Here is a 22887-nt window from a genome sequence, read left to right as displayed (position 1 = left end):
GCTCTTCCTCCAGGGTGTGCTTTTTCTTCTGCTATTTTTGATTCTGTTTTTAATTTTTGCAATTGTTTTGTGACTCCACATGATTATGAACCTAATAAAACATAAAAGAATAATAGAAAATATAGATACAATAAAAATTAGGTTGCCTCCCAATAAGCGCTTCTTTAATGTCAATAGCTTGACAGTGAGCTCTCATGGAGCTTCACAGATCATCAGAGCATTGTTGGGACCTCCCAACACCAAACTTAGAGTTTGAATATGGGGGTTCAACACCAAACTTAGAGTTTGGTTGTAGCCTCCCAACACCAAACTTAGAGTTTGATTGTGGGGGCTTTGTTTGACTCTCTATTGAGAGAAGCTTATTGTGCCTCTTTTCCATGGTTGCAGAGGAAAATCCTTGAGCTTTAAACACAAGGTAGTCCCCATTCAATTGAAGGACTAGCTCTCCTCTGTTAACATCAATCACATCTCCTGCTATGGCTAAGAAGGGTCTTCTAAGAATGATGGATTCATTCTCATCCTTCCCAGTGTCTAAGATTATGAAATCAGCAGGGATGTAAAGGCCTTCAACCTTTACCAACACGTCCTTTACCAATCCATAAGTTTGTTTTATTGACTTGTCTGCCATCTCTAATGAGATTCTTGCAGCTTGTACCTCAAAGATCCCCAACTTCTCCATTACAGAGAGTGGCATAAGATTTATACCTGACCCCAGGTCACACAGAGCCTTCTTAAAGGTCATGGTGCCTATGGTACATGATATCAAAAATTTACCAGGATCTTGTTTCTTTTGAGGTAGAGTTTGCTGAACCCATGTATCTAGTTCACTAATGAGCAAGGGAGGTTCACCTTCCCAAGTCTCATTACCAAACAACTTAGCATTCAGCTTCATGATGGCTCCTAGATATTGAGCAACTTGCTCTTCAGTCACATCTTCATCCTCTTCAGAGGAAGAATAGTTCTCAAAGCTCATGAATGGTAAAAGGAGATTCAATGGAATCTCTATGGTCTCTAGGTGAGCCTTAGATTCTTTAGGTTCCTCAGTTTGGAACTCCTTTTGTTCAGAGGACATCCCAGGAGGTCTTCCTCACTGGGATTCACGTCCTTCTCCTCCTCTTTGGATTCGGCCATTGTGATTATGTCAATGGCCTTGCACTCTCTTTTTGGATTCTCTTTTGTATTGCTTGGGAGAGTACTAGGAGGGGTTTCAGTGATTTTCTTACTCAGCTGGCCCACTTGTGCCTCCAAATTTCTGATGGAGGACCTTGTTTCACTCATGAAACTTAAAGTGGCCTTAGATAGATCAGAGACTATGTTTGCTAAGCTAGAGGAACTCTTCTCAGAATTCTCTGTCTGTTGCTGAGAAGATTATGGAAAAGGCTTGCTATTGCTAAGCCTATTTCTTCCACCATTATTAAAGCCTTGTTGAGGCCTTTGTTGATCCTTTCATGAGAAATTTGGATGATTTCTCCATGAAGAATTATAGGTGTTTCCATAAGGTTCACCCATGTAATTCACCTCTGCCATTGCAGGGTTCTCAGGATCATAAGCTTCTTCTTCAGAAGATGCCTCTTTAGTACTGTTGGATGCATTTTGCCATCCATTCAAACTCTGAGAAATCATGTTGACTTGCTGAGTCAACATTTTGTTCTGAGTCAATATGGCATTCAGAGCATCAATTTCAAGAACTCTCTTCCTCTGAGGCGTCCCATTATTCACAGTATTCCTTTCAGAAGTGTACATGAACTGGTTATTAGCAACCATGTCAATGAGTTCTTGAGCTTCTGCAGGCATTTTCTTCAGGTGAATAGATCCACCTGCAGAATGGTCCAATGACATCTTAAACAATTCAGACAGACCATCATAGAATATATCCAGGATGGTCCATTCTGAAAGCATGTCAGAAGGACACTTTTTGGTCAACTGCTTGTATCTTTCCCAAGCTTCATAGAGGGATTCATCATCTTTTTGCTTAAAGATTTGAACATCCACTCTAATCTTACTCAGCTTTTGAGGAGGAAAGAACTTGGCCAAGAAGGCTGTGACCAGCTTATCCCAAGAGTTCAGGCTATCTTTAGGTTTAGAGTCCAACCATATTCTAGCTCTGTCTCTTACAGCAAAAGGGAAAAGCATAAACACGTAGACCTCAGGATTAACCCCATTGGTCTTAACAGTATCACAGATCTGCAAAAATTCAGTTAAGAACTGAAAAAGATCTTCGGATGGAAGTCCATAAAACTTGCAGTTCTGTTGTATCAGAGAAACTAAATAAGGCTTCAGCTCAAAGTTGTTTGCTTCAATGGTAGGGATTGAGATGCTTCTTCCATGTAATTTGGAATTTGGTGCAGTAAAGTCACCAAGCATCTTCCTTGCATTATTGTTGTTATTATTTTCAGCTGCCATCTCCTTTTCCTGTTCGAAAATTTTAGTTGGGTCCCCTTCAGAGTACTGTGCTTTAGCTGCTCTTAGCTTCCTCTTCAAGGTCCTTTCAGGTTTAGGATAAGCTTCAACAAGAATGCCTTTTTCTTTGTTCCTGCTCATATGAAAGAGAAGAAAACAAAGAGAGAAGAGGAATCCTCTATGTCACAGTATAGAGATTCCTTTATGTGAGTAGAAAAAGAGAAAAATAGAAGAAAGAGAAGAAAAAAAATCGAACACAGAAGAGAGGAGAGGGTTCGAATTTTTGATGAAGAGAAGTGTTAGTAAATGAGTAAATAAATAGAAGAAGATGATAGGGAGAGAATTTTGAAAATTGTTTTTGAAAAAAATTAGTGATTTTCGAAAATTAAGAGAAGAAATAAAATTAAAATTAAAATTTGAAATAATTAGTTAATTAAAAAGAATTTTGAAAAAGAGGGAGGTGATTTTCGAAAATTAGAAAGAGAAAAGTAGTTAGGTGATTTTTGAAAAAGATAAGAAATAGTAAAACAAACAAAAAATCAATTAGTTAGTTGAAAAATATTTGAAAATCAATTTTGAAAAGATAGAAAGTTAGAAAAGATTTTGAAATTAATTTTGAAAAAGATATGTTTGAAAAGATATGATTGAAATTTTATTTTGAAAAAGATTTGAAAAGGAAATTAAAAAGATTTGATTTTTAAAATTAAAATTGATTACTTGACAAACAAGAAATTAAAAGATATGATTCTAGAATTTAAAAATTGAACCTTTCTTAACAAGAAAGTAACAAACTTCAAATTTTTGAATCAATCACATTAATTGTTAGTAAAGTTTTCAAAATTTTGAAATGAAATTAAGAAAAAGATTTTGAAAATCAATTTAAAAATTTTCGAAAATAACAAAAGTAAAAAGAAAAGATTTGATTTTGAAAAAGTTTTGAAAAGATAAGATTTTTTTTAAAATATAAATCTTGACTTGACTAACAAGAAACAACTAATTTTAAAAATTTTTGACTAAGTCAATCCAAAGATTTCAAAATTTTATGAGAGAAACAAGGAAAAGATATTTTTATTTTTGAATTTTTAATGATGAGAGAGAAAAACACAAATATGACTCACAACATGAAAATTATGAATCAAAACACATGATGCATGCAAGAACACTATGAATGTCAAGATGAACACCAAAAATATTATGAAGATCAAGATGAACATCAAGACTTATTTTTGAGAAATTTTCAAGAAAAGAAAAACATGCAAGACACCAAACTTAGAAATTTTCAATGTTGAGACACTATGAATGCAAAAATGCATATGAAAAACAACAAAAGAAACAAAACAAGAAAATATGAAGATCAAACAAGAAGACTTCTCAAGAACAACTTGAAGATCATGAAGAACACCATGCATGAAATTTTTGAAAAATGCAAAAGTTTTTAAAACATGCAATTGACACCAAACTTAAAAATTGACACTAGACTCAAACAAGAAACACAAAATATTTTTGGTTTTTATGATTTTCTTAAATTTTTTTTTCGAAAATTATTTTGGAAAAACGAAAAAGAAGAAAAAAATTTTGAAAGATTTTTGAAAACTTTTTGAAAAGAAAATTACCTAATCTGAGCAACAAGATGAACCGTCAGTTGTCCAAACTCGAACAATCCCCGGCAACGGCGCCAAAAAACTTAGTGCGCGTAAATTGTGATCATCAACAATGGCGCCAAAAGACTTGGAGCTCTCAAACGTGAATCACACTTTGTCACAACTTCGCACAACTAACCAGCAAGTGCATTGGGTCGTCCAAGTAATACCTTACGAGAGTAAGGGTCGATCCCACGGAGATTGTTGGTATGAAGCAAGTTATGGTCATCTTGTAAATCTTAGTTAGGCGGATTCAAATGGTTATAATGGTTTTCGAATATAAAGATAAGTAAAGCATAAAATAGAGATAGAGATACTTATGTAAATCATTGGTGGGAATTTCAGATAAGTGCATAGAGATGCTGTGTTCCTGTTGAATCTCTGCTTTCCTACTGTCTTCATCCAATCCGTCATACTCCTTTCCATTGCAAGTTGTATGTAGGGCATCACCGTTGTCAATGGCTACTTCCCATCCTCTCAGTGAAAATGGTCCAAATGCTCTGTCACAGCACGGCTAATCATCTGTCGGTTCTCGATCATGTCGGAATAGAATCCATTGATTCTTTTGCGTCTGTCACTACGCCCAACACTCGCGAGTTTGAAGCTTGTCACAGTCATTCAATCCCTGAATCCTACTCGGAATACCACAGACAAGGTTTAGACTTTCCGGATTCTCAAGAATGGCCGCCAATAATTCTAGCTTATACCACGAAGATTCTGATTAAGGAATCCAAGAGATACACGCTCGTTCTAAGGTAGAACGGAAGTGGTTGTCAGTCACGCATTCATAGGTGACATTCATCATGTTGAAGTGCAGCGAATACCTTAGAACAAGAATAAGCTGAATTGAATAGAAAATAGTAGTAATTGCATTAATACTCGAGGTACAGCAGAGCTCTACACCTTAATCTATGGTGTGTATAAACTCCACCGTTGAAAATACATAAGTGATGGTCCAGGCATGGCCGAATGGCCAGCCCCCCTGAATGATCAAAAGACCGAATGGTCAAAAGACTAGACTCTAGTACAATAGTAAAAAGTTCTATTTATACTAAACTAGCTACTAGGGTTTACAGAGATAAGTCTAAGTGCAGAAATCTACTTCCGGGGCCCACTTTGGTGTGTACTTGGGCTAAGCTTGAGCTTTACACGTGAAGAGGCTTCTCTTGTGGTTAAACGCCAAGTTGTAACGTCTGTTTGGCATTTAACTCTGGTTTGTGACGTGTTTCTGGCGTTTTACTCCAGAATGCAGCATAGAACTGGCGTTGAACGCCAGTTTGCGTCATCTAAACTCGAATAAAGTATGGACTATTATATATTGCTGGAAAGTCCTGGATGTCTACTTTCCAACGCCGTTGAGAGCGCGCTATTTGAAGTTTTGTAGCTCTAGAAAATCCATTTCGAGTGCAGAAAGGTCAGAATCCAACAGCATCAGCAGTCCTTTGTCAGCCTCCTATCAGATTTTTGCTCAGGTCCCTCAATTTCAGCCAGAAAATACCTGAAATCACAGAAAAACACACAAACTCATAGTAAAGTCCAGAAATGTGAATTTTGCATAAAAACCAATAAAAACATCCCTAAAAGTAGCAAGATCCTACTAAAAACTACCTAAAAACAATGCCAAAAAGCGTATAAATTATCCGCTCATCATGCGGCCGCACAGGCGTGTGCGCGCGTACCCTTTGGATAGTTTTAAAACGTGTGCGTACGCACAGGGGTGCGTGTATGCACAGGTTTGAAAATTTACAAGGTTTGTTCACTCACACAACCTGTGCCAGCGCCCCCAACAGACTAGCCTCCATAACGTGTGCGTGCGCACAGGTGTGTGCGTGCGCACAGGTGTGTGCGTGCGCACAGGTGTGTGCGTACGCACAGGTTGCAATTTCTTATTGGAGCGCACGCGCACCAGTTGTGCTATCGCCGCAACCAGTAAGCACTTTCTTGCCTATGCGTACACACAGGTCTGTGCGTGCGCACATGTATAAAATTTTGCAGGGTTGTGCGTACGCACAAGGCTGTGCGTGCGCACATACCAGAAATCTCAAAATTCTGCAACTTAGCAAAATTTCAGATTTTCAGCACCAACTTTGAATGATCATAACTTCCTCTACAAAATTCCAAATCTTTCAAACTTTATATCATTTTGAAGAGTTTTTAATAAACTTTAATTCTAAACTAAATTTCAATCGATTTTGAAAACCGAGGCAAATGTTATGATCAGACAAAGTTCACCAAAAACTCAATTTTACAAAACTTCACAATTTCCTCAATTTCTTACCATACACCATCCAAAACCATACCAAACCATTCAAAACTCCACTTTTACTCAAAATTAACCTTTGTATCATATTACATTGAATCATATATATCACATTTTTTTTCACATTTCATTATCCACAACCTCAATTATCACATATACAACATATATACCAATCATCATCATATCATCATCAATTCTCATCATCAATCCAACTATGATTCAAATCAATACTTTACAATACTAATTCATCCACATCCATCATATCTCAACTTCATCATTTAACCACAACAACAACATCAAATTGTTATACTTCATCAACATAAACAATCATCAACAACATAAAATTTCTAAACCTATCCTATGTGTTACTAGCCTATGTGTCCATGAATATTATATACTACATAGAGGAAACCAAAACCATACCTTAGCCAATTTCCTATATGCACCAAAACCCAAAATGAGCCCAAGCAAGCTCTCAACTCCAAATCAAGCTTTCAATTCCACTTCAACAAGCACCAATATGTTCCAAAAGCTCCCAAACTCACTGTTATCAAGCTATATACATATAAATCACCACAAATCAACCTAGGGTTTGACATAAACATAATCTCACAAGGGTTTAAGAGCTCTTACCTTTTCCAATAGCTTTGGAAGCCAAAACCCAATGCTAAGCAAGGATTAGAGTTAACCTAAACATCCAAAATCACAAAACTCATTTAATCCAAAGCCCTAATAAACCCAAAATTTTGAGGAGAGAAACAGAGAGAGATTCGAGCTTTCCTTGCCAGTTTTTTATATGGGTTTTGTAGAGCTCTTCACAAGGAACGCATAGCCATTGACGACACGCAAATCGGAGCATCATAGCTCGAGATATCGCGAAGAGAAGAGAGGTGTGAATAGTGTTCTCTTCTTCCTCTCCTTCCCTCTTTCAAATCTGAAGTGTGTGTGTTTATAAGGTGAGGGTTCATTAAATGAACCTTATATATGTTGGGCTTGGGCTAACTTGGGTCCGGTCCAAACCATTAGCATTTTTAGCCCGTTTGGCCCAACTTCGGGCCAAACCTTTAAAATTAACGCCAAGTTTTCAACTTCTAACATTTTTCTAAGGTTTTTGACGATTTTCACTTTTTCTCGTGCAGTACCGGGCAGACTTGAATCGGTTCAACTGGTTCAACTGTCGGTTCATAATTTTTTACGGTTTTTTGTAGAAAACACATTTTCTGACTCAGAAAGGCTTACTGAGTCCAAAAATCACCTTTAAATCCTCTAATTCTCTCTCTAACTTTTCAGAATCAAATTTGGGCATTATACTCACTTAATTAACCGATTGATTAGTTGCGGTTCTTACAAAGTGCACTAGAGCTTGAAGGTTGGTTGTTAGGGGTAGATGGTGGTTCTATTTGAGAAATAAAAGCTTGTAAAGTAGAGGTAAGACCGGTAAGGCTAGAGGTAAGTGAATTCTGAAGCACTTTTTGTCCTTGAAGGATAGAATGAAGTGTTTCATCTTGGTTAGAGGAAGGGGGTAGGTGATTTGAGGGGCTTATGGTTGATTGAATGGAGGTGCTTGGTATTGCCTTTAGTGAGAGGCTCGGTATGGAGGGTTCTGTTGGTTCTGATTCTGTTGATAGTTGTTGTTATTCCACCTTTGATTTTGACCATTGTCTCTACCTCCTTGGTTGTAGTTGTCCCTCCATCCTTGGTTGGAATTGTCTCTCCATCCTTAGTTGGAATTGTCTTGTCAACCCTGATTGTAGTTCCCACCTTGATTCGGACGGTTGTAGAAATTATGGGTAGCCACCAAGGTGTTGTCTTCTTGTTGGAGTTGAGGACATTCATCAGTGTAGTGAGAATAGCAAGCGCATATTCCACACACTCTCTAAGGGACTAACTGTTGACAATGTTGCTGTGGAGGAGGCGGAGTTTGTTGTTGATTAAGCTGGAGCTGCTTTAGTATATTGGTCATCTCTCCCAGAGTCTTTGTGAGTGCAGCTGTCTCACTACTAGAGGAAACTTCTGCAATAGCCTTGGGATGGTTGTTCCTGCCTTGTATTTCGGGTGGACTCAACTAGATCGTTGATCAGTTGCCATGCTTCTGTCACCGTCTTGTACTTAGTCAGAGAGCCATTACTTGCAGCATCTAAAAGAGTCTTCTCTTGAGGCTTCATGCCTTGGCAGAAATAGCTAATCAACACCAACCGGTCAATCTTGTGGTGGGGACATGAGGCTAGGAGATTCCTGAAGCGTTTCTAATACTCGTATAGAGTCTCTGATTCTCCTTGAATAACACAGGAAATCTCCTTCCTCAATTTGTCTGTAACTTCTGCTGGGAAGAACTTGTCCAGGAACTCCCTTCTGAGCGAGTACCAATTAGTAACAATAGCTTTCGGTTGAGTGTAGAACCACTCTTTTTCCTTTCCCTCCAGAGAAAATGGGAAGGCGTATAGCCATACGGCAATCTCATCAGCACCATGCCGCCTAGTAGTTGAACAAGCTGTCTGAAAATCCCTAAGATGCTTGATAGGCTCTTGAGCAGGTAAGCCATGGAACTTAGGCAGTAGATTGATCAGAGCAGTCTTGTGTTCGAAGTCAGCAGTCAAGTTCGGATGACGCGCTTGATATGGTTGCAGTGTAAAGTCCGAAGCTCCTGCTTTCTTGAGAGTAATCCTTATGGGCTCCGCCATAGTACCTGTACTTAAATCAACAAAAGAGGCGTCAATAGAATTAGCAGGTGAGGAACTAGTTTCTTCCTCGAATGACGCTTCAGGTTCAACCTCAGATAAGACTGGTGAATTAGACGAAACCCCTTCACCACCCTTGTAGGCTAACCGACGCTGAGTTCGCCTAATACATGAAATAGTCCTTTCGATCTCAGGATCAAATGCGACTAAGCTCGGATCCAGTAACGAGTGTGTCATTCAATAAAAGAAACATATAGCTCATGGTAATAAAATATAAAAAGAACAATTCAATGATGTAAATAAAATAAATATTTACACCAACCAATAATTTAGCACACAGTTACAACTCCCCGGCAACGGCGCCAAAAATTGAGGAGCAGAAAATTGCCAGTTAAAAATTTCTAGTAAAATAACGTTGTAAGTACAGTTCTTAACTGACTAAAATTCCACTTATCAATTTAAAATGGTTGTCACAAATTTAGAATTAATTAACTGGGAGTAGAATTTCTAGGTCGTCTCCGAAAGAGTTGACAAAAGAGTGCAATTTATTGATAAGGGGTTTTCTGAGAAATTTTTAGAGTTGAAAATGGAAAAAATAAATAGTTAAAAATTATGCAAGTAGCAATTAACAAGAGATGTTGTGTATTTAAAATAAATAAAAAGCCTTGGTTAGGAGAAAATTAATTGGAGTTTCTATCCTCGTTGAATTTATCAAGTGTAATAGTAAAAAGGTTGTTGCTTTTACTTAGTTATCCTCTGACTAATAGAGGAAAGTCAAGTAGGTAATACCAACTTCACTTTACAAGTCCTAATCAACTCCCAAGGAGTGATTAGAGTTAGTAAAAATCCAATTGGCAGCAATTTCCAATTACCTATTAACACTAGAGTCAACACAAGGGTTTCCTATTAATCAACTCTAAAGTTAAGTTGGAAACTCTACTCTATTTTCACAAACATGTAAAGGGAGTAGATAGAAAACATGGTAATTGAAACTAAATTAATAAAATTAAAATTGACTCTGATAATTAATTGAAAGAAACTTGGAATTAAACATAAGAATGGTTCATTGCATTAATAAACTCAGAATTCAACAAAATACAAATATGAGTACCAATCATTAAATGAAAAACAAAAGAGTAGAGTAATAGAGAAGCAAACTAAAGTGATGACTTCAACCAAATGTGGTAGCAGCTCTCTCAAAAATCCAATCCAAAAGCAAAGCTAAGAAAATACTAAGAACCCTCGGGAAGTAGTGTTTTCTCTAAGATTCAAAACTAAAAACTAAAAACTAAGTGAGAATGAAGATGTCTAAGTCTCAGCTACACCTCTGCCTCTAATCTGGACTTTCGGGCCTAAAACTGGGTGCAAAAGGGGCCCAGAAATCGCACCCAGCGAATTCTGATATCTGCAACACGTGATAGCCTGTCACGCATACGCGTCGTCCACGTGTATGCGTCGATGTGTATTCTTCTAGTCACGCGTATGCGTCGCTCCACGCATGCGCGTCGATGCACTTTCTCCTGACCACGCGTACGCGTGGCTCCACGCGTGCGCGTCGCTGCTCCCCCCATGAAATTTTTAATTCCTTGTGTTCCTTCCTCTTTTGCATACTTCTTTTCCATCCTCTAAGTCATTCTTGCCCTGTAATCCCTGAAAACACTTAACGCACATATCACGGCATCGAATGAAAATAAGAGAGGATTAAAAATAGCGAATTTAGGGCCAAAGGAGCATGTTTTCAGTCATAGCATCAATTAGGAAGGAAAGTGTAAAAGCATGCATTTCATATGAATAAGTGTATAAAAGATTGATAAAATCCACTCTATTTAACACAAGATAAACCATAAAATAGTAGTTTATCACACACATTTGTATAAATTTATTTTTCATCAGAATACGAACAAAAATATATATATATATATATATATATATATATATATATATATATATATATATATATATAACTTACATGTAGAAATATTGCCAAAAAACCTCCCATTTTTGAAATCAGATATCATCTCATCTAACTTAATGCTAAAGATTCTTGAGGCAATATCAGGATGATCCTCGTCTTAAAGCCAGTGTCATGTAAAAGGTATTTTATCTCATCCCATTCAGGATTGCAAGTAATTGTGATAAAATAACTGGAGTATCCAAAAAACTTACAAATGGCAAATGCATATTTACAATTGTTGAACATGTATCTAGGACCACTAATAAAACTGCTTGAAAGAATTATTCTTTGACCAGAAGAAACCGCATCAGCTTCTCCCTTAACTAAAGATTTATGCAATGAGTTGTACTTGTCAACCTTGAGCTTAGGTTGGTTGTTGCGTGAATATTTAAGCCGCTCAAACTCAATCATAGTATATGAATTAACTAAAACTGTTGAAATAATCTTCTTGAACGTAATAGTATAAATGATTCTTCCAAACACATTCGTATTCTGATCTACTAAAACTCTGCCTAAAACTCTTGCTAACTTAAGCGTCAGAACCTCTTGCAGGTATCACCCCTACCTCCTCACGAGGAACTTGGACAGGCGGCACCTCAATATAACAAGTCAGACACTATCCCACAAAGAGATCTAAATCTCACGTTCAGACCCAATAAACGTTTCACGTAACCCTCAGAATAACAACTATATTGGATAACTAACAAAAAATTAACCAATATCAACCAATAATTCAAAAAAAAATTAATATCATCTATTCACAATTTTTTTCACATAACTTTTATTCACTTTTTCTTCTTTGTCCTAACACCTCAATTTCATCTAACACCACAAGCCATCTACCTCCACTACTGCTAGCTGCCGTCGACCGCCGCTAGTTGTCACTGTCAGCCAACTTCGATGATCCACTATTCGTCATGCTAAATTTTAAATCCTAAATTTTAAACATTAAATCCTAAACCCTAAATTTTAAACATTAACCTTAGATCTTAAACACTAAATTTTAAACTCTAAATCTTACATTTTAAAGTATAAAAGCTAAATTCTAACCTTATTAAATTATATTTTTTATTTAAATTTTAAATATTTTTATTATTTCTAATTTTATATTTTTTTATTATAAATTATTGGCTACTTTGTTAACTAAAACTTATTCATTCCCTATACTTTTCCAACTTCTTATTAGAATATATATATATTTGTAATAATTAAGAAGCTTATAAGATAGGATTTTGGTTGCTTGCCTCCTCTATGTAGAGAAATACTATGATACATGGATACTGACACAAACACATGACACAATATAATATGAGACATGCGAATACATGAATTTTAAAATTTTATAAGATATGGAGATACGTTATATATATAAAATATAAAGTATTTTTTAAAATAAATTACAATAATATTTTAATATTTTATTAATATTAAAATATAAAATATTTTTAACTGCTTTTAATATTTTTTAATTATATAAATATTTAAAAATTTCTTTATTTTGATAAATAATAATATATATTATTTCTAAACTTATTTTAATTATTTCAAGAATAAATGTTATGACTTATGAATAAGGCTGGATATGCTGATGTGTGATTGTATTTAGGTGTGTCTAAGTCTGTACAAAATTTTTTTTATTTTTTATTAAAACATAATTAGACACCGTAGATACACGTATCAGACGAGTATTAATAAATGTTGTATCCGAAATATATACACACACAGAAACGACAACTCAATAAAGTGTCCGTAATTCATAGCCGTTCATTTATATAGTCCTAAATATATGCCTAATCTTGACCTATTAGGAAGCTAATCAATTTAGAACTGTGAACTTCAGAGCATTACCATTCTGAAACTATTAAATCAATACAGTAACCACTATTTTTCAAGGTGCCACTAACACATTCAACATCCGAAAAATCTAAAATTTTATATGCAAGTTCTCCAATGTCTTGAGTTTGAAATGCTCCAAGCCACGGGTAAAACAGATGATCATAGAAAAAGTTCTATTACTAACTACCCTTGATGCCATCCAGATTATTGGTATCTTTCTGCAGAATATACAAGAATCTGGACAACAACTGGAAATACACTGAAGCATAATAGTTTTTAGAAAATGTCATGGTAGTAATTCTAGATTCAATCAAAAATCAAAACGGACTTCTATTTTTCCATCCTTATAAAAAAAAAGGTGATTTCTATGGTAACATGAGTGATGGTAGTTAAATATGATTATGATTTGAGTGACCAATAATATTATGACATGTAGTACATAAAATTATCATTAAAAGTCGTTACTCATTTGGTCGAATGAGTATGTATTAAAAGTAATTGCAATGATAATAAAAAAAAAATAGGAACGACTAATATACAGGTTATCCAAATATCTTTTTGTGAACATAATTTTTAGGTGATTGCTACGGTACGATGATAAATTAATACGTACCGATATGTTTAAGATATGGATAAATAATAATAAGCCATGTGGAATTTATTTTCCACGTCAGCTTTAATTTTTTCTTTTTTAAATATATAGTATATCACTACTTTTACTAAAACACCCTTTTAATTAAATAAAAATAAAAAAATATTTATTTATTTAATTTTATAAAAAGACTTAAATATCATTTCTTTATTTGATGAGACAAAAGTATCCTTTTAAATTAATCAAATTTTAAAATTAAAAAATTAAACAAAACAAAAATATATCTAATAAAAATTATTTTTGAAATCTAGGTTTCAGAAATCCTTTTCATCTTGTCAAGTTCTTCTAATAAAAAATTGTTTCTGAGTTTCAAAAATCTTCTTCATCTTCTCAAGTTCTTCCCTCCCCTTCGTATCTCTCTCTCTCTCCCCCTGGAGCTCGGTCTCTCTCATCTCTCTCACCGTGGCATCGCCGTTGCTCTCTGTTTCGTCATCGTCTTGCACATAGTCGCGCGCGCCTTCATTGCGCTCTTCGTCGCCGGCGGCAGAAGCAGCAGGTTCAGGGGCTCGTCGTCTTCTTGCTTCGAGTGTCGCCGTCAGCCTCCTTCGTGCAATCAGAAGCTGCTTCATGATTTGGTGAGTTCTAACAAAGGTAGGATTTTATTGTTCCAAGTTAGTTGAAACTTGAAACCGTGACGCTGATGTTTTCTTCCCTTTTCATCGCCACAAAGAATCCTTATATTCTGGCTCACCCACTTCGCTAGATCACACTGTCATTTGATGATTCCATCAATATCATTGTTTATTTAGTTGTTAATCAACCACTTTGTTAATGTAAAATAAATTGAAATTCTAGGTTTGGGTAAAGTGGGGACAGAGACGCCAGTTCATTCCCCAGAACAAGCTAGGTAACTTAATTGATAATTTTTTACAATAGATCAGTTGTTCATTCCTTCTTTGAATTGTCCAGTTATATTTAGGTCTTCCTAGTTTGTTATTAGTGCAACAATTGTCAGTGATTTGACTTTTAGGTTGGATACTACCTGATTTTGTTACAAAGTAGAAATTTGCTTCGATTCAATTTAATACATAGGTGTTTACTCAGCAGTTTATTGTTTTCCATCTTGTTCCATCATTGTGACTAAGCATGCACTTTGTTACTCAAATATTACAGGAAAATCATTTGGATTTACGGCTTGTTCGGAACCAGTGGCTTTTAATAGATCCCAAAATACATTTTCTCATGTCAGAGGCAAATGAAGACAAAACATTGAAGATTATATCTACCTACTCTTTTCTTTTACTATTTCAAATGATATATAATTCCCATGCTCATTGCATTTCAGGATGGTTATGTTCCGTATCATTCTGCCAGAATTGAACCGAGTTCAGCGGCTTCTTTGGATTCCTCTAAAAGAGAGAAAATCTTCCATGAGATGCTAAATAATTTGTTGGGCCAAATCCAAAGTGACTCTGACCATCGTGTGGTAATCCGATGTGATGTCAACTTCAACACGGCTTGCTATGGCAGAAACTTAAACACACTTATTGGACGCACTGCACATATTGAGTTCTTGGAGTCCGACATTTTCGCTAAGTTCATAATGTGGTCTTTCCCAGAGCTGTTCAGATAGTAAACAACTGAATTTCCATAATTCAGGCCATTTTGTCAGTTTAGCAAAACAGATAGGTCGACCGAAGAAGGCTTTCGGAGCAGTGTAATTGAAACAGCCAAGAGATGCTGAATTCAAGTCCGTCAAATGTCAAAACTCCATGGCATCCGGCTTGATTCTCGCAGTCTGAATCATAATCCTCCAAAAAATGTGCCCGCATTTTGCTTACATGGGGAATCTTGTGGCATGTGTGGAGCAACAGGCCTTGCATGGAAGGGGAATATAGCCTTTTTTGCTAACTAGTGTTCCCTGTACTCTGCTAAAGGACCTGAGCTTTTGCATTTATGCAAGGGCAGAATAATGTAAATTAACTCAGGCATGTACAATTACAAAGAACAAAAACAATGTGCATTGTATCATATCTGACAAGTATATATAATATTGTTAGATCTGCTGCAAGCTTAGAAAACTAAAGATAATGTTGTACACACAAAGTTTATTAACCCTTCCTTGTTAAGCAGTGTTATTTTTGTTAACTGTTCTGGTGGCAGTTGTTATGATCTTGTCTATGGTTTGGTTCTGTTGTCTCTTCTTTATACATGTATATCTGAAGCGGCTAATGTTTGTTGCTTTGTGTACTGAGCTTTCCAATGAGCCAAATGAAGTTGTCTCCATTATTAGACAATGCTAGAAATCTAGTATTTCTGGCATAGTTGTAATAGTGAGACAAACTTAATATAGAAATATACATAGTAACAAAAAATGTTCATGAGTCTAGACAAGATTAGAACAAATCATGAACACAAGCAATTTATTTAAATAATAAGAATTTAAATTTTAATGCACTGTGCATCTAATTAGCTTAAATGTCCATCCAATAAAACAGACATGATTGGATGAATGTGTAAATGTACTAATACATCAAAATTAAACTCAAATAATAGATTGTCAGTTTGTTATACGTTTCAAGTGTTTGGACAAATGATAATAACATTTAAAGTTGAAAGAAATTTTCTTCTGAAAATAAATTATTAAATCTGAACACATTGCACAATGCACATGTGTCATGCCTCACTGGAACAGAGAATAAATTCTATTTAATCTATCGGCTGTCTCCATTTTCATAAACACGAGCTGATGTTTCTTTAAGGCATCATACATTCTTCTTATGAATAAGCAACACATTCAGTTCATTGAGAATAGAAACATAACATGCAACTTACATAATACAGGCATTCAAATGAAAATTTTAAACTCTATTTAATAACTTCAACCCAAACCTTAGCAACGGAAAATCATTCAGACAAAACCTTCGGCATTAGAAATTTACTCACATAAGTGTGAGAAAATACTTGCTATATATAAATATATATTTTAAGCCACCGAACCATAAAATATTTATGAAGTGATTATGTTTTCTTATACAAAGTACAGATATATAAATACAATGCAAAACAAGGAAGCTAAATGATTTATCAACTAAGCTCGTCTACTCATTCTTCCTCCTCCCCAAAAAGCTGGTAAGATGTAAAAATATACATGTTCCGCAAATTTGTACATCTGGTAAGCTCAACAATCCAACATTTTCATTGATCTGCATAGCTAGATGAGCCAAGGTAATCAAGACCCTCAGTTCAGCACGTCATAATCTTCCGGAATGCCTCCCTCACTTGGCGCTCCAGTGGATCCAGTCCAACTCTAAAAGCTTCACAAACATGAGTGAGCTCCTTCATGTCCTGTTCAATTTCCATTTCCTGATCCTCTGTCAAGGGAAACTGAGGTGAATCCACCAAGTCTGTCAAGTGACGGGTACATAGCTCAACTCGATATATCTCCTTCAACAATCCATTTGAGTTCCGGTGATCTCGCTTCTTTGACTCCTCCATGATCCGTTCATAAAGGGTGTTAACCGGCACGCTCCAAGAAAATTGCCGTGAGACTGAAAAGTGAATGTTTAGACCCCTGTCCTGGCAGGGAATTGCTGCAACAAGGGTCCACAAAACAAACAAGAGAATACAATTCATTGTATAAACAGGAACTGCAAGTCCTCTTGTAGCAGAAATCTCATTCCCACGAGGTGGAACAAGGTTGCTTGCAATGGACTGGAGTTGCTTGGCAGCAGACCATGATCGAGAGACACTCCATGAATGCGATCGTGAATGCCCTGCCGAGTGTTGATCCTTGCTCGAGTTATGACGCCCAAAAGATCTATTACGTTGCGAAAAAAATGATCCAGAGTCTTTCTCCTCGAGCATTGCCAATGCTAAATCCATCAGTGCCTTTCTTGCCCTCCGGAACTGGCCTTCATTCAATGCTCTCTTATTCGAACCCAAGGCAGAAAGCACAATATCCAGATGCTTTTGCCATGTACGAATCTTCTCAACCCCATCACGGCTTGCATTACAAATATCAAGCGCCTTCACTGACTTCTCAAAGAATTCAGAAATCAAACGATCTAAGGGGGGTTTTGAAACCTGCTCTTTATTATTCAACAGAATAGTCCTGAATTCCTCATGGCAGCAGATGAATACACCCAATAGCTTCTGAACCCAATCAATTGAGAGCAATTCATCATTACTCGTGAATTCAACAGAATAGTCCTGAATTCCTCATGCCAACTGATAATATTTTTAATTGATAAACTCTTATAAACTGATAAACAAAACCAATCATTTACCATCCAAAGGAAATGCTCAAGCAGGGCTAGTTCAAACTACACATAAATCCAATCCATGCCCTACACTTCACAAGCACTAAAGTAATGCTTCAAAGCATAACTACATGAAAAGAAACATATCAATAGCATCACATTCACATTAATCGCATTATTTGACTTTTCTAAAGTCAAAACCAATCCAAAACATATTAAGATACATACATGTGAATCTAAATAGACATATGAGCCGAGTAAGTTTACCTTTTTTCTCTGATCAGACAGCATCTTCAAAACTGAGCATAAATGAACCTTAAATTATTTAACCAAAAGCTGCATCAACCAGCCCCTTCTCTCGGGTGTAATCCAAATCACCCGAGAAAAAAGGGAAAACCAGAGTTGCACTAGAACTCCCGCATCAAGAGGGAATGATCAAAATGAAAAAGATTTTGGTAACAATGAAAAAGGCAATAACCACTTAGCATTTTGGTAACAAAAGGCAATAAACTCTAAGCATTTTGGTAACAAAACAAAACATTTTTCAACTGAAATAAAAAATAACGGCAAGTGAATGGACTAAACAGCATAAAGACAGAAAATTCACAACCACCTTCTTATGCAAGGAAACAGGCAAGCATTGTTTATAAGCCTAAACCAGTACAAGTCATGTGATGATAAATAAATATTTGAGCCTTAATCATTTAAAGAATCTTTACAACTCATGAAACAGCTTGAGTTATATGAGAAAGTGGCAAGAAATTTAACTTTGTTAACCAAAATATTCAACTTCTTGGCAGTTATTTCTCTCAATAACTGCATAGAACTGCTATAGAGCTTTCTTTGACATGAATCTAGCAGAGAATTTGATAAGTAAATAACTCAATTGGAACTTCAAATTGCATAAATTAAAAATATAATATATAGATTATAACTCTATTGCTTTTTGTTGTTGATGACATCATTCAAAAGTCCAGCCCATGTATTGCTATCACGGGGTCCACTAGAATACGACGAGACATGCGAAAACTGAGGATATGATGTAATTCCGGCAGTAGAAGGATATTAGTTGAAGTACGCCATGCCATTTGGAACAGGATGAAAAAGAATAGGGAGGACTCCACCATAAGGTTGATAAGGAAGGACCACTGGATAATGATGCATAGGATACTGTGGCAATCCTGGTATCTTGGTTGTGGCTGCATCTGGAACTTCGGTCGCTTCTATTCCTGATGTGTTAGTCTTAGCTTTTAATGTCTCTTCACTTAGACTGATTTCTTCGGTCTAAACATAAATCACAATTTTTAAATAATTACAATACAGAATTTATGCAAAGTGTTTGTCTCACTCGCCCTTAAACTCTCGGTTGCACTTATGGTATTGGACTAATATAATTTAAATTCAAACTAATACTTTAATTTTCCTTCTTGAATTATCTAATATAAATTATTAGATATGCAAAATGTTACCTTCTGTCGACTTTTTTTGCCATTTGCTCTAATCTTCGGTGTCTCTTTCAATTTAGATACAGACTTCTTGCTTCCACAACCCTTGAATTTTTTGTAACAGAATAATAAGAAATAATATAAGCACTACGAGAATAATATGTTGCAAATTTGAATTGAAATGACAATAAATTTGATAGATGGTATAACATCGGCAAGTGCTTACTTTAAAATTATTTTTATTGTGCACGGGTGTATTTTCTCCTGATTTTGTGTTCTGAGAGGGAGTCCGTTTATTGGCATCACATTCTTCAACCTGCTAAAAAAAATTTTTAAAATTGCTCAAAATATAGCATTATTTAATAGTTCTGCGAAAGACACTAAAATAATAGGTAAGCATAAAGTATATCCTTAAGCAAGGCATTATATTAATACCGTTTGTTCATCTTCCGCATTTGAGTATTCGGCGGGGGAGTCCTCCTTGGCGAGTAATGGACATGTCCTAACGAAATGCCTACCTGACTTACAATGAGAACATCTTCGCCTTTTTTGCCCTTTTGGAACCTTTCTTGGAGCCCCTTTTGACTTCACAACAGCTGGATCACCGATTAGCGCTGAAGTGGGGGAAAGCCTCGCTTGTGCATCACTTTTATTTTGCACCTTCGAAATTAGCTTAAGTAACTCACCTGTGATTTCCCTATAGTCTGCTAAATTTTTGGAAGAAATATCACAAAGCTTCCAACAAATAGATGCCATTGCACTGCGTCTAAGTGTGGGCGCTATATCATCAGCGGCATCTTGCTCGCCAATTGAGCATATAAAATCACTCTTTGCATCTCTTGTCCATCTTTTCAGGATAAGAGATGTAGGGACGCAATTTGCATTGCGATGCTTCAAGACCCCAAAGATGTGGGAGCATGGTAGTCCACGAGTCTCAAATAGCCTGCACTCACACGCAAACAGGTCCTTGTCTTTATTGTAAGAAACTTTAAATTCCCATTGCTGATTAAAATACTCACTCGTGCTGTACTCAACAATGTCTCCACTGTTTGGGCATTCAGTCACATTTAAAGCACCTGCTGCTTCTATCTCATCTTTCACAAGTTTAAAAATATTTCTAGTATAAAGTTCAGCAGCTTGTTTCTCAAAACTTTCCAAGCACGTAGTCAAAACAGGAAACTTATAAAAGGTGTCAAAGTTAGTAGTAAGATGGTTGTTTCGGTAATGCCTTAGTACTTCACTAAATTTATGCATGAATTCAAGGAGACTGGTTTTACTGTCAACATAGTTCTTCAATAATGAATGAATTCCCTCACACTGTGATGTAGTTCTTATGTGGCCAAAGAAGTGCTCCCTCAAATATGCGGTAGCCCACTTCATTCTGTCATTATAAATGACCTGGACCCATTCATTCTCGGCAAGTCCGTATTTGGATATGATCTCATTCCATCTCTGTTCAAATATTTTTACGGTAAATTGTCCATACAATAATACACTAAAATCGTCCCAAAAATGCTTATTTTTTATATTCTGTACCGCATTACGATGGAGATGCCATGCACAAAGGCGGTGTGGTATACCAGGAAATACTTCTAAGATAGCCTCTCTCATAGCACGGTCTCCGTCTGTCACAACGCCTCCGGGTAGTTTTCCTGACATGATTTCCAAAAATTCCTTCAGTGCCCACTTGAAAGTTTCGGACTTTTCATTTGAGAGCAGAGCGCATCCAAAGATAGTCGTCTGGCCATGGTGGTTGGTCCCTGAAAATATGACTAAGGGCTTGTTGTATACATTTTTCTTGTAAGTGGTGTCAAAAGCCAGTACATCGCCAAAACATTCGTAATCAACAATGCTTTCTCCATCAGCCCACACCAAATTATCCAACCTACCATCCTTTAAGGTGAACTTTCCTAGAAATAACGGGTCACTATCTGCCTTAGAAAACAGATAGGCCAACGCAGCAAATGCATCACCGTCTTTCACTTTGCCACGCCTAGTCTTACTAATGTGGTTATGTAAGTCTTTGCTAGTAAAACCCACTTTATCATATCCACCTTTTTGGGAAACCATGTAACCCATTATGTGGCAAGTTTTAACACCACATGCTCGCAAGCTGTCTGCTTGTGTTTTATCGGCCTCATCAAGCCCATGATTCGCGGCAATAAGATGTCTGTACTTAGGTGGATACAGTGGATGATTGTGTTCACTCTCAAAGACACTGACTTTCCACTTACCCGTTCTATAGTGACGAATGAACCGAATCCTCGCCTTGCAGTTGACACGAGTAATTGCCCTATGCTCCCTTTGCCGATTGTCCCTTTTAAGGTGCTTCCAATGTCTTTCTCCTGCTTTATTGCAAACCAACTGTCTTGTATTAATGTTGCCATTAGCATCCACCGTCTTCAAGTCTTTTCGGGACACAAATCTATAGCACTTGGCATATTTGGCATAAAATTCACAAACTTGAGATTCTGTATCAAACGCCAGTCCCCATATGTCTTCGATGGTCAAATCAGTTATCAACTTTTCCAAACCACCAGCATTAATTATATCTGCCTCTGCTTCATCTACAGTTACATCCACCATATCATCACTTTCATCGGAACTACACTCATACTCAACACTTAAATCCTCAGATTGATCACCATCCTTATACGACTCTTTGCCATCATTCTCCATGACTGAACTTAAAATTTTAACATGTTAGGTACTAACTAAATGCTAGGAGAATGGAATAGGCAAAATGAACTAAACTTTTTTTTTTAATTAAAATTATTGGTCAATCAAATTCTATGAAACCTAAGAGCTATTAGTGCATAAGAGTGTTAAAATAGTTTTTCATACTTAAAAAAATTCGAAGAAACATGTGGAAGTCTAAGCTCAACTTCTAGGTGTTTTCACAGTTTTCTTAGTCATCCCTTGCATTTTCTCAACAGGTTCAATTCAATTTCCTTCTGAATTTCTTAAATTTCTGTGTGTGATTGATTTTCCCTTTTTTGCTTTCAATTTCCCATTAGTTTCTTATAAAGTTAATTCCTTTATCATGTGTTTCCCAGTTACAGTTTACTACTTGTGTAACTGATTATTCTTTTCTTTTCTTAGTTATCTTTTGTAATAGTACTGTCCAGGAGAAGATGGCAGAAATCGAGTTTTTATCACCAGTGGTGAAGTCTCTAACAAGAGATGCAGAAGAGATGAGGGAAGCAGTGGGACTGCTACTAGAACTCTTTGATCTTCCTGTAGTTCGAGGGCAAATTGGAAGAATTCAAGGGTGCATTGTAATGTTAGAATGATCTTCCTGCTTGAGGTTGCCTTTATTGAGTTCTCTCTAATCATTCTTTCATTCAATTTTAATTTTGGTGAAGCAATTTTGAGCTTGCAATATGATAATATCTTAAGTTGGATTGATAACTGAGGATAACATTTGTACAGCAGAGTGTATAAACCACTCAAGTTGTCAAACAGCTACCCTAATAATTGAAGCATAGAAGACAGTTGTTTGCTTTATAAGCATTGGAGAATAATCTGAGTCTGTCCATATCAATACTAGGGGGAACAAAAAAGGAAATATTCTTTTTTCTAGTGGAAATTTGTATTATTAAGGGTCTTTTTTAATACCTTACTGTAAGTTTTTGTGCTCTTGTCATGTTTGGGTCACATTGATTTTTGTTGATATAAGTACTGTAACATTTCTTTGTCATGTACCAACAGAGGGAGAATTCTTCTATGGATTATTTTTCTTGTCTATAAGATTTTTTGTGTGTAAAGAACATTAGTTACTATATTGAAAGGGATTTTAATTTTAGTCCACATCTTCTCT

The 22887-nt window shown here is 36.1% G+C and overlaps 1 non-coding gene across 1 annotated transcript; it reads left to right on the top strand.

Moving 5' to 3' along the window:
* Positions 1-1894: 1894 nt before the first annotated feature.
* LOC130959677 (small nucleolar RNA R71) lies at positions 1895-2001 on the top strand. The gene has a single exon (XR_009078746.1). It is a non-coding gene; the product is annotated as a small nucleolar RNA R71 (small nucleolar RNA).
* Positions 2002-22887: the final 20886 nt, after the last annotated feature.

The sequence above is a fragment of the Arachis stenosperma genome, chromosome 10 (genome assembly GCF_014773155.1).
Source record: "Arachis stenosperma cultivar V10309 chromosome 10, arast.V10309.gnm1.PFL2, whole genome shotgun sequence".
Taxonomy (NCBI): domain Eukaryota; kingdom Viridiplantae; phylum Streptophyta; class Magnoliopsida; order Fabales; family Fabaceae; genus Arachis; species Arachis stenosperma.
The sequence above is the reverse complement of the archived record's forward strand: the minus strand, read 5'-3'. Positions and strand labels throughout refer to the sequence as shown.